Source organism: Canis aureus, chromosome 1 (genome assembly GCF_053574225.1).
Source record: "Canis aureus isolate CA01 chromosome 1, VMU_Caureus_v.1.0, whole genome shotgun sequence".
NCBI classification, from domain to species: domain Eukaryota; kingdom Metazoa; phylum Chordata; class Mammalia; order Carnivora; family Canidae; genus Canis; species Canis aureus.
In genome coordinates this window covers 84,841,068-84,851,698 of record NC_135611.1, presented here as the reverse complement: position 1 = coordinate 84,851,698, position 10,631 = coordinate 84,841,068, and the positions used below count along the sequence as shown (strand labels likewise).

The 10,631-nt window shown below is 36.1% G+C and overlaps 1 non-coding gene across 1 annotated transcript; it reads right to left on the bottom strand.

Moving 5' to 3' along the window:
- Window positions 1-4,871: 4,871 nt before the first annotated feature.
- LOC144289088 (U6 spliceosomal RNA) lies at window positions 4,872-4,977 on the bottom strand. Its single transcript, XR_013357140.1, has one exon. It is a non-coding gene; the product is annotated as a U6 spliceosomal RNA (small nuclear RNA).
- Between the last annotated feature and the right edge of the window lie 5,654 nt (window positions 4,978-10,631).

Below are 10,631 nucleotides of genomic sequence, written 5' to 3'. Positions count from 1 at the left end.
GAAAAGGCTTAAAAACGGGTTTAGTGGTTCAATTTTCCTTAGGATAGAAATATTCTTCATAGCATCTATAGTATAATTTTACAAACATAGGGTATTAGCATTATACTTGGATCAACAAACTTAAAACACTGACAAACTTCTTCATGACAAACATGTTCTACATAGAATAACTGGTCAGAGCTATGAAATAAACTCACTTTTTAACACACTGAAATCCCGTTCAGAGGCATAGGTGGCAAAAGAACAAAACTCTTTATTTCATGAGTCATTGTCTCATTGGTGAAGTAATGGCTTAAAAATAAAAATCCCGAGACATGATTTTGTTTTAGTTTTACTTTTAGTGATGGACAGTTAAAAACAAAGTATCTTCAGTTATTACTTTTATCAGTTATCTCATCTATAAAAATTTGATTATACAATTTGTCAAAAAAAACCCTACCCTTGAACTCACTGTTTGATTCTGTTACTATCAGCTGTATGCAAAATCAATTGTGCCCAACTTTCTGAGTGCATCTCAAGTCAATTTCTCTGGAGAAAAATGTACTCTCTGTGAGAGAGTGAATTGTACACATTTGTGCTGCTTACTTACTCCTAAGTTTCTCAGAGGCAGGTATATTCAATGTATGCAGTGTTTGGCTTATGTTTGTTATGTTGTCAATGGTAAGAAAAGAAAAAAGTTCATTCTTTTAGTTCATTAATAAATGCCTATCACAGTATTACAGAGAGGAAAATGCCTTTTAGGAAAATATGCTTCTGGAGAAGAATTTATTACAACAATAATTGTATCTTACCTTGAGAAACAAGCAAAGCAAAGGTGGTAAGAATGTTAAAAAATGTTTAGAAATCATTTACTTTTGGTATAAAAGAAGATTGAACTCATCCTTTTTCTTTTGTTTTAGTGAAAATACACTGAGCAAAATAAAGCACTTGAACAAATCAGATCCCCAGTTAGAAAGAATCAGCTTTAGCCACAAATAAGACAAATAGGAATGAAACTTTATTTTTGAGGAGAAATGGACCAGTGTTGACAGATTCCTACTTATAGAAAAAGGAATTAAGAGAATGACATTCACAGGAGAGCTAACATTTGGGAATTGTTCATTGGGAAATAAACAATGGTCTCTAGCTGGTACTGTAAGGGTGCATACCCTCTAAATCAGATGGTGCTTTATCAGCAAACTTGACCCATCATCTTTCTTTGTGAATAAGACACTGACTTCAAAAAACCAGGAATCATCTGACCATTTTCCATGAGGAGTTAATTAATACTACATCTGCACCAACCTCTTCTATGCTAAGGAAGATTATTCATTCTATAGGAATGGACATAGACAGCTATTTTTAACTTTTTCCTCTCTGCATTTCCTGTTTCTAAGGTCTCTCCTTCAAGATCCTAGGTGACATGAGTATGTAATTTGGTTCAACTAACTGGGTAGCTTACAGAAGCAGAAATAGAAGAGACCTAGACTAAAAAAAAAAAAAAAGAAGAGACCTAGACTTCAGTAGGGATAGCATACTCGACCGCCTTACAAGGCTAAGTAGAAATAAGTGACCACAGAGTAATTTTGGGTTTCACATGACACTAGCCAGAGAGCATAAGTAACTTTCACTATATGAACTTGAACTATGCCTTTATGAATGCTTCAAATGGTTAAACTTCTTGTGTGTCATATGTGACTGGCCATAAGTCTCTTTGGGAAATAGCTGTCACTCAGGTCTGCCTGGTCTTGAGTAGGGACTTAGTCCAGGGTAAGGATTTTCTTGTAATGCTCTAGTCAACTGGGGCCAGTGTGGGTAACACAGTTCCACATAGATCGGTCTCAACAGGCTCACATAGGAATGCTTCTCATAAGAATGAGAGAAGTAAAAGCAGATCATATTCAGAAATGAAGTTCAAACATCCAATGAACGCTTTCTTGATGTTGTGGCTGTGTCTTTCTATCAACCTTCCCAGGCACCTCTGTTTCTGCCTAACTCTTGCTTGTTAACTTTTTCTCTCCTTGCGAATACTTATGTTTTTCTGTCCCTTCAACTTCTACCTAATTGCTGATTAATTCCACAGACTTACTCCTCTAGTTGTCCCCTCCCTGGATTATTTTTATTAGACTTTATGATCTCTACTTCACTACTATCTAAACCATTTTCCTCATCCAATCCTTTAACTTGTGTATGTAGGACTTAATAAATACTGCTCAATATTCAATCAAACTATTGGAAAAATGCACTTGATATAAAATGCAAAACTTAAAAGTAATACTTATTTAAGGCCTTACTTTCTTCAACTTTTTATTCTCATGGTACCTTTTGGTGCTTAATCCCCTCTAGACAAACCTGTCCCATTGGAAGTAGGCCAATGCCAAGTGGCTTTTTCCTCTAACACAATATCCGTACTACCTGGGTGCCCAGTCCAAGAGTAAGTATTCCTAAGCTGGCTGGTGGCTTATGATGGACTCTGGCTCAAAAGATACAGCCTGAAAATGGGTTAATGGCCGTTTATTTTTCAGTAGGTAACCAGGAATAAATAGATGGATATAGCTAATTCATGTTAACAATCTGTGGTCATACAAATCAAGTTGCCTTGGTATTGGGGGAAAAAGAGGGATTGGAAGTGACTGCAGATAGCCTGAAGGTACACTGTGGAATAAAAGAATGTTCCATATCTTGATAGGGACGTATGTTAATGAATATGTATTTGTCAACATTTATAAGACAGTATATGTATAATCTGTTGAACCTGAGTGGCATCTCAATAATGCATGGGCATATTGTAACAAGACACCCATGTAAATAAACTGCTGTTTTAATCAGTTTTTAAAACAATGCATCTGGCCTATTTGCCAAAAATAAGAAAGTGTGATTATTCTTATTTGCAACAGTGTAAGAATATTTTACCAGATGTATCTTGAGACCTACATCTTCTCCTTTTTTCTTTGCAATAGCACATACCTTAGGGTATATATTTAATAAAATGCTCATTTCTTAACTTTATATTACTGCCTATTCATTATTAAATCATCAATTTTTTATTTATTTGACAATGGTTTATCCAGTCAATAAGCATTCATTATCCTCCTCTATTTCATTGGAAACTTCTTTGAGGCTCTTTTGTTCCTAAGAGGAGGAAGAATTCGATCTTAGAAATTTTCATACTGAGAGATTTATGGAGACAGATCAGGCTACAAAATAATGTTTTAATTTAGAACACTGAGACTTTTTAAACCAGTCACTTCAAAGTAGACCTTTTTTTCTTGCTTCAAAGCAGTGTTAATAAGGGATGTATCGAAGCAAGTTGGGAGCAGTAATAGGCATGTTTTCAAATGGCATCTTTAATTCCTGCATATGACTTTCTTCAGCCATTGGAGGAATTATCACAATACTAAGTTATAACTCAATAGGCATTTGCATTGGAGATCTTAATGTAGACCTTTAAAAAAATAATGAATAATCATTTCTCCTTTCCTCTTTGCATGTAGTAAATCACTAACTATATTTGGATGACTGGTCATGGTGGGGAAATAGTCACATGATATAATAATAAAAAATTTATATCATTGCAAGGCAAAAATAGCTTTTAAAACTGCTTTCTTATTCTATAACAATTGAAAATGAGGCTATATATTGTTCTCCAGAGTATTCGTGCATGACATCAGTCTTTAGGTTATTAGCAGCATATGTTATTAGCTGTTAAGATGGTGATACTAGGGTTGCCCAAATGTCAGAATGAGATTGGTTATATGAACGTACCTTTCTAACAAGTTGGGTCTAGTCTGACCTCTGGGGTTTTGTAAGTTTAAGTAGAAAAATAATGCCCCTTGGCATTTTTAAATTTAGGTGAAATAATCTTTTAATTTGAATTGAACTACAGAGAGGAGGCCAGTAAACGTGAGGGCTCAGGTCACTGGAGGTATATGGCTCACCCTTGCCAGTGCTAAATAACCTATATATAAAATAGTATGAAAGTGGAGGCACCTGAGTGGCTCAACTAGTTGAGCAACTGCCTTTGGCTCAGGTCATGATCTCAGGGTCCTGGGATCCTGCCTCTGTCAGGCTGCCTGCTCAGCAGAGAGTCTGCTTCTCCCTCTCTTTCCCTTCCTGCGCTCCGCTGCACACTCTCTCTCAAATAAATAAATAAAATCGTTTTTAAAAATTAAAAAAAAATACTACCAGTTCTTCTAGTTTTCCTTCTTCTATAAAAACTCAGAAAGATGTGTTTACCCCAGTTTTAGTACTTTTTATACTGTACTGTAATTACCTATTTTTGTTTTTCTTTTCTCAGATTTTTACATTTTTACACTCACTGAGGTCAGTGTCAGCCTCTCATTTTAATCTAATGGCCCCAAATGCACGTCCTTTGTTGGCCTTCCTAAAGGACTATACATGAAATTATGAAGCATTCTAATTACTTCCCATTTAAACCATTACATATTACAATGTGTTGTTCAGAGCACCAGGAGCCTGGGGTATCCTGAGCTGTCTTGGGGTCCATGGAGGGGGGTGCTGTGGTAGTCTCTGCATCAATCAACAGAAGCTCTGTGTTTATCTTCCTCACACGTGGAGTTTCCACGAGACATTTCAGATAAGAAGCATTTTTACTGATGGAACCTATTCAAACGCACTCCAGTAAATAATGTAGTAAGAGTTCTTGAAGTTTGGGGGAACCATAACTTAATTCTCCAAAATTAGCATTTTTACCTTTTGTATTCGTTTCCTATGGCCACCATAACAAATTACAACACTGGAGGCTAAAACAAACAAATTTCTTTTCTTACTGTCCTAGAGGCCAGCAATCCAAAATTAGTTTCACTGAGCTAAAGTCAAGGTGGAAGGTGGCAGCAGGGCTCTTGCAGGGCAGGATCCATCCTTTTTTTTTTTTTTTAATGGAAAATTTCACAAATTTGCATGTCATCCTTGTGTAGGGGCCATGCTAATATTGTCTGTATCGTTCCAATTTTAGCATATGTGCTACAAAGCCAGCACAGGGCAGGATCCATTCTTAGCCTCTTCCAGCTTCGGGGGCTCCATCATTTCTTGGCTTGTAGTCACAACACTCTGATTTCTGCCTCCGTGATCACACTGCATCTTCCTTTTCTGGGTCTATATCACTCTGCCTTGCTCTTCCAAGAGCCATTGTGATTCTATAGAGGTCCACCTGGATAATCCAGAAAAATTCTCCCTCTTTAAAATCCTTAACTAAATCATACCTGCAAAATCCCCTTTGGTGTATACGGCAGCATTCACAAACTCCAGGAATTAGGATGAAGACATCTTTGGGGGCCATTGTTCAGCCTACAATATCCTCTAAAGCTAAGCAGAATATACTTAGGCAGTGGGAAGGGTTCACTGATGGCAGCGATGGCAATGGTAAGAACAGTTGTAGGGATATTTGTAACAATAAAAAAATGCAGACATAGTTGCAGTGATAGCAATAATATAAGTAATAATAGTAGGTTATTGAGTACTGAAAATATGCCACGCCCCTTCCAAAAACCCTAAACATGTTTGTCACTCAATCTTCAAAACAGTCTTAGAAGATAGGTACTGCATTATTTTATCATAATCCTCATTGTCCAGATGAAAAGACAGGCTGAGGTCACTGAAGACCTTTCATAAAGTCATACTAAAGTCTAAAGCAGAGAAGAATGGGGTTTAAAATACAAAAAAAAAAAAAAAAAAAAGGACTTTGAAATCCAAACAATCTATTTATTGCATCCTTCTGATACCAAAGGTGGCAAGAGTAGCAGATCTCCCAGGGTAATATGGACCTTATTATTTCTAACTATGAAAAGTAAATTTGACAGCTTTGATATATTAAAATTAAAATTTTTTGAGAGAACAGAGAGAGAAAGACAGCACATGAGGGAGGGGGGAAGCAGAGGGAGAGGGAGAGGTTCCATGCTGAGTGGGGAGCCCAAGGTAGGACTCAATCTCATGACCCTGAGATCATGACCTGAGTTAAATTAAGAGTTGGTCACTTAGCAGATTGCAACCCAGGTGCCCCTAAAATAAACTTTTGAGGGATGCCTGGTGGCTCAGCCGTTGGGCATCTGCCTTTGGCCCAGGGCCTGATCCTGGAGTCCCGGCATCCAGTCCCGTATCGTGCTCCCTGCATGAAGCCTGCTTCTCCTCTGTCTGTGTCTCTATCTCTGTCTCTCATGAATAAATAAATAAAATCTTAAAAAAAAATAAAGTTTTGAATGATAGATGATTCCATAAACAAAATTAAGCATAAGCAATAAACCATGAGGATATATTTTCCTCAACATAAAGATTTAATATTTTTTATGCACAAAGAACTATGAATTAAGAAGAGAAAATAACAAATAACCAATAACCATTTAAGACACCACACTGAGGGGTGCCTGGGTAGCTCAGTGGGTTAAGCGTCTGTCTTCGGCTCAGGGTCCTGGGATGGAGCAGGGAGCCTGCTTCTCCCTCTCCCTCTGCTCACCACTCCCCCCGCTTCTGCTGTCTTTAAATATCAAATAATTTTTTTTAAGTTTTTAAAAATCTTTAAATAAAGACAGACATTACCTTGATATTATCCAGCAGATCTCTAGAACATACTCATCTTGCATGACTGAAACCGCCCCTTGATTAGCAACCACCTATTAACCTCTATTCCCAGCTCCTACTTTCTGTCACCATGATTTTGGCTACTCTAGGTTCTCACAGAAGTGGAATCCTACAGTATTAGTCTTCTTGTGTCTGGCTTATATCACTTAGCATGATGTCCACAAGGTTCATCCATATTGTAGCATGTGTCAGACTCTCCTTCCTTTTTAAGGTTTAATGATATTCTATTGCATGTATGTACAAATATTGCTTATTCATTCATCTGTTAATGGATACTTAGGTTACTTCCACATTTTGTCTTATGAATGACTCTGCAGTGAACATGAAGGTAAAACTATCTCTTAGAGATCCTGATCTCAATTCTTTTGGATATATACTCAGAAATGAGATTGTAGAAATTGTATACTTAAAAAAGCAATTGTTAAGAGGGTAGATCTCATGGTAATTACTCTTACAATAATAATAATAATAATAATAATATTAAAAAGATAGTGCTTTGAGCACTTGCATCTATTGCTCCTTCAAACGTCTTATCAAAATTACTGAGAAAATACAAAAGGCAAATGAAACCAAGAATCTGGATAACAACGAAGAATGTATCTGTGAAAGATATGTCAAGAAATGAAAAGCATATGAGGCATTTTAACAGAGAGCATAGGGAATTTGTTATACAGGTGCTGGAAGGCAGAATGAGCTAAAGGGATTCTGAACTAATACAGTATTAGTAGCTGCAGGAAGCAGTTAAAAGTTCTAGGGCTCAGAACATAAAAAGGAAGAAGAGGTAGTTATCAAAACCTAGGAGATTGGAGAAGAAACAGCCTCTAGCTCCCACTTGATTGTTATTTGGAGATGAAAATAATTCAGCTAAAGCTCCACTCACCCAGGGGGACATGGCTTCCTGCCACTGGTGCTTCTGAGGGAAGAGGGGGAGCTGTGGCTGGGAGTAACTAGGATAGGTGGGAGCTCCAGCCCATAGCTGCCCTAGGGAGAATGCCTGGAGCTGAAAACAAAAAGCAAGTTCCTTCCTCCTTTTGCTTTTTACTCTCCTTCCCTTGCCCCATCTACAGAATCTCATGAGAAGTCAGTAGACTATGAAATGTGGAAAATGTAGTTTCAGAGTCCCATTGCCAATATTTACATTTAAAAAAAATTATTAAGGGTGGCTTTGCAACTGTGAGAAAATAGGTAATCAGGACAGTGATGAAAGTAGACAAGGAAATTTGAGGAACTTCTGAAAAATGATGTGGTAGATTATTACAAAAAATGGCGCCAATCTTCCATTCTTTTTACCTACACCCCTTGCAATACGACTCTGCTCTCTGCTACCAGTTCTCATCAAGGAGGGATGAGTCATCCCAGCCCCTGAGGCCACGCTTGACCAACCAGCCCTACCTTAATTCTGAACCTTGTCTCAAATGCTAGAGAGAAAAAAAGAAAGCTATGCCCAGGAGTCATCTTACACTCTTCTTTACTTTGGCTCTTTGGTCTGCTGGTCAGCTCATGTCTACAATCCAAAGGGAAGCCTGTCTGTGAATGCCCCGCCCATTGCACACAGCCTGAAACTAATATTCCCTTTTGGGGAAACAAAACCAGAGGAAACTATTATAGAGGAAGTCCATATCAATTGAGTATAATTATCAACCTAGTTTTTCCATCAGATCTATAAAACAAGAACTTCAGATAATCAAATATTTCCAGAATGTCATCAGATGGATGACAAGGAATAGGATGAACAAACAAAAAACTTGGCCTAGAGGAAAAATATAGAATTCAGTGAATAGAATAGACATTTACCATATAGTCTAATAAAAGGCTTTTATCTTCATAAAGCATACAAAATTTGTTACAAAAACAAGAAGAAATAGTATCTGATATTAAAAATATAGTATTGTATAACATTTATTTGAAGGGTGGCTAAATAAATTATTGGTCTAAATATTAACCTGTAATCAGAAATAAAAGTTGACAAATCTATTTCTAAATTATGTTCAAAATTAAATATAAGAAAATACAAGAAATAAAAACACCTGGGCATTAGATTTTGAGGATTCAAGTTCTACCTAATAGGAATTCAGAGCTATTTAGCACAATGGCAGTAGGAAGGAAGAAACAAACAAAACTTGACAGAACAATACTTCCTGAGCTTTAATTTTTAAATGGAAGGCTTTGAAAAGGCCTATTGAAGGCAGAGCAAGAGAAATAAAGATTCATGCTAAGACACAACCATGTCCAATTCTAATATGGCAAGCATAAAGAATATTATGAAAGCTCACAGACATGCAAGCATATACACACCTACACACACATACACACGTCAAACAAAGTGATGAGATTCATCCTAATGTTATATCAATTCTAAGGGCTAGAAAACAGTGTTTTAAAAGTTCTGACCAAAAATGATTTTGAACAAGAAGTCCTATACACATATATGCTTGCATTAAGAAACAAAAATATATATAAAAAAAAAGAAACAAAAATATTTTCTGACAATGAAGTGTTGAAATATTATTACTCATGGTCTAGTTCTGGAAAATAAAAGCACTTAATGACTATTTCAACAAATTGTTTTTTTAAAATATATTAAAAATATACCCTGAGGTGGAAGAAATAATTGTCATATCTTTGAGGATGATAGTAATCAAAAAGATGAACAAGTATTGGTCAAGATGCAGAAAAATTGGAACCTTCGTGCATTGCTAGTGGGAACATACCATGGTGCAGCTGCTTTGGAAAAAAAGTTGGGCAACTCCTCAAAAAGTTAAACACAGATATACCATATGACTCAGCAGTTCCAGTTCTAGGTATATATCACCCTAAACTGAAAACATGTTTTTACATAAAAACTTGTATGCAAATGATCACAGCAGCATTATTCATTATAGCCAGAAAGGAGAAACAACTGAAATGTCCAACAATTGATTTTGGATAGACAAAATGTGGTATGTCAATACAATGGCATATTAACCATAAACGTGAATAAAGTACTTATGGATGCTGTAATATGATGAATCCTGAGAATATGGCAGTAAGTAAAAGAAGCCAGACAAAAAAGGCCACATATATGTACGATTCTTTCTATTGGAAATGTCCACAATAGAAAATTCATAGAATCATAAATCAAATTAGCTGATTAGTGGTTTCTAGGGGACAGATTAAGATAGAAATGGGGAGTGACTGCTAATGAATGTAGGGCTTCTTTTAGGGGTGATGGAATGTTCTAGAATTAGATAGTGATGATGGTCACATAATCTTGAGAATAAACTAAGAACTAACTACCGATTGTACATTTTAAAGGCATGGTGCTTTGGTATGTGAACTGCATATATCAATTAAAAATTGGAAAAAGAAAAGTAGTAATGGCAGCTGAATACCATCCATACATACTTGAAAAATATGAAAAGGTGCTTTGTGAACACTTTAATCTTTAAAGATTCAAACTTAAGTTGAAAACTTTGTTCCCATATCTTTTAATTATAAACTATTCAACTCTAAAGAATAGTTTTAAAAACATGGTTTAAAGAATGAACACTCCTATTTCCCTCATTTAGAGTTAACAATTAATATTTTATTTTGACTGCATCATTTGAAAGTAAGTTCCAGTGAGAAAAATTCACTGTAAAGTGATTTTTCAAACATCACCTTATAAGCACTTTCTCCTATTTAACCACAATACCATTGTCACTCCTAGAAAAAAAAATCAGCCATAACGATATAACATCCAAAGTCAAGTTCTATTTTCCCAAATTGTTCCTTAAATGATTTTTTATAAGCATTTTTGTTTTTTGTTTTGTTTTGTTTTTTTTCACCTATAAACAACAGCAATATATTCCTCACAGTTCAGGAGCTGGAAGCCTGAGTTCAGAAGGCCAGTGTGGTCAAATTCTGGTGAGAAATCTCTTCTGGGTTGCAGATTGCTATTAACATCTCTTTGTATTCTCACATGGCAGAGAGCAGAGAGAGCTAAATGTTTTGGTTTTCAAATCTGGAATCCAAATCAAGATTCACACAATGAATGCATTCAATCATTGTGTCCACTCAGTTCCTTTTAATCTATAGCC